At 38.7% G+C, this 2,500-nt stretch overlaps 1 protein-coding gene across 1 annotated transcript in view; it reads left to right on the top strand.

Moving 5' to 3' along the window:
- The window catches only part of LOC122245998 (uncharacterized), a 211,198-nt gene that overhangs the window by 192,736 nt on the left and 15,962 nt on the right, over positions 1-2,500 (top strand). The window lies entirely within an intron of this gene.

The following is a 2,500-nucleotide window of genomic DNA, read 5'->3' as shown; positions in this document are numbered from 1 at the left end:
ACTCTAACTCTAACTCTCACTCTTTTCTCTCTTTCTCTCTTTCTCTCTTTCTCTCTTTCTCTCTTTCTCTCTCTCTCTCTCTCTCTCTCTCTCTCTCTCTCTCTCTCTCTCTCTCTCTCTCTCTCTTTCTCTCTCTCTCACTCTCACTATCTCTCACTCTCACTCTCACTTTCTCTCCTCCTTCTCTTTCTTTCTCTCTCTCTCTATCTATCTATCTATCTATCTATCTATCTATCTATCTATCTATCTATCTATCTATCTATCTATCTACCTATCTATCTATCTCTCTCTCTCTCTCTCTCTCTCTCTCTCTCTCTCTCTCTCTCTCTCTCTCTCTCTCTCTCTATCTATCTATCTATCAATCTATCTCTCTCTCAGTCACTCTCTTTCTTTCTCTCCTTCACTATCCCTACCTCTTCCCGCTTTTTCGACTGTTAAAAAAAAAATAATAATAAAAAAAATAATAATAAACAGTATTTTTCGACATTAACCAGGCTAAGCTTCTGATTTAACTTTTTAAAAATTAAAAGTAAACCAGACAAAGAACGGTTTTATTTCCTCCATTTGATATAAAGAATTGATTTATTAGAAAATGGAAGTAATATTTTTTTCGTCCCTTGTATACACGTGTCTGATTTAAACATTTTGTGCTGTCCTCTTCCTGTTATTCATTCAATTTGAATTATTTATTAAAAAAAAAACAAAAAAACTTGCGATTGGGTGGACTGGGGGGTGGGGGGTCGCGAATGCCTTTTTAGGACAACCCATGCTCTTCTGGCTTTGGCATCGTCGTTATTGATGTTCCTGTTGTTTTTATGCCAAGGCAAAGGGCATGGGTCCCTCAGAAATCCACTTTAAAGGTAGGAAGGTAAAAGGGCTCTCTATGTGAAGGGAAAGTCGAAATTCTCATGCCGCTGTTAGAGAGGGGAGTTCTGTCCAGTAGTCAAGATGAGCAAAAATATCCACAGTTTTTATTGTAGAGAGGGGTGTCTATCATATATTTCAGAGGGACGTTTTATTAGCTTTTATTTTTAGTATAGTAGATAGTTCGTTCATGAATAGAGAAAGGTGATATGAGTTCCCCCACATACTAACATTATTATTTAACTTTTCTTTCATTTAGATCGCTTTCGGCACTTCGATATAAAGTTTTCCATTATGGTGTGATTTCTGCACCTAACAAGGAACGCTTCAGCTCAAAACCAAAAATGTCTCAATAGAAAATAACGAATTGATCCCCTCGACTCAGTGCACCATACATCACCCTCCTTCCCATTTCTCTTTCGAAATGGCTTAGGCTCTCCCGTACGTCACCCTCTCTGTCTCGACTCTCGGCGCAATTTAGACGTAAAGGAGACATCAGAACAAGGCTGGCCTCAGCTTAATGTTTCCATTATTCCCAGCTCTAACTGCATTATCAGGCCGTGCCAGGTACACTATGTGAAGCGAGTCCCTGCCGTGAAATAACTCGGGCTTGTGCGTCCTGACCTTTCCTTGTCCATAGCTTCCCCTTCGCTCCTAACGGCGCGGCGCTGCCTTCCTTTCTTTATTTAATATTTTGACCTTACTCCTGAGGGGATTTTTTTTTTTTTCTGAGAGAAAGAACATTGTCTTTCTCTCACTCCTGGGAAGCGAGTTTATTTCTTCTCTCTGGAGGGCCGTTTCTTTTCACTAGTGTTTCTTGCCTGCTCGGGAAGAATATTGCACTCTATAGATAATCTCAACAGGCGATACCCTTTACATTCATTTGTTTTGTGGAATTTAGATACACGAATTGATTGAGGTATCATTATTATTATCATTATTATTATTATTATTATTATTGTTGTTGTTGTTATTATCTTTATTAATGTTGTTAATATTATATTATTATTATTATTATTATTATAATCATCCTTATTATTATTGATAGACGCAAGGTCCCTCACAGAAGGCAATCAATATTATGATAAATTCATAACACTGAACTTCATTACAAATCATTTTAAATGATAACCTAATGTATTAGATGTCAAATTTATTTATTGTCTATTTTTTCGAACAAGACACTACGCACAGAAACATTACAATTCCAGAGTTTCCATTTCAGAATTGCGAGTATCAAAGACATTACTGTACGTGGGGTAAGGGTAAAGGGGTAGAGGGGGGGGGGGAGGTGGGATGAATTATTAAAGTGGACCCCCTCTTGTGACTATGAGACAACAGCGGCTCTGCCACACGCACACTCATGAACTACGTGCGGTCCATTACTCAAAGGCTATGTGTGTGTGTGTGTGTGTGTGTGTGTGTGTGTGTGTGTGTGTGTGTGTGTGTGTGTGTGTGTGTGTGTGTGTATGTGTGTGTGTGTGTGGAAGAGGGGTGCAGAGGATAAGAGGAAAGAGAGATATAGAAAAAAAACGAAGGAAGAAACATTTAGAAAAGGGAGATAAAAATGTGTGTGTGTGTGTGTGTGTGTGTGTGTGTGTGTGAAAGAGAGAGAGAGTGAGTGAGAGAGAGAGAG

Source organism: Penaeus japonicus, unplaced genomic scaffold, assembly GCF_977035675.1.
Source record: "Penaeus japonicus unplaced genomic scaffold, GWHDUDI00000001_assembly GWHDUDI00000027, whole genome shotgun sequence".
NCBI lineage: Eukaryota > Metazoa > Arthropoda > Malacostraca > Decapoda > Penaeidae > Penaeus > Penaeus japonicus.
This window is presented reverse-complemented; position numbering and strand designations above follow the sequence as displayed.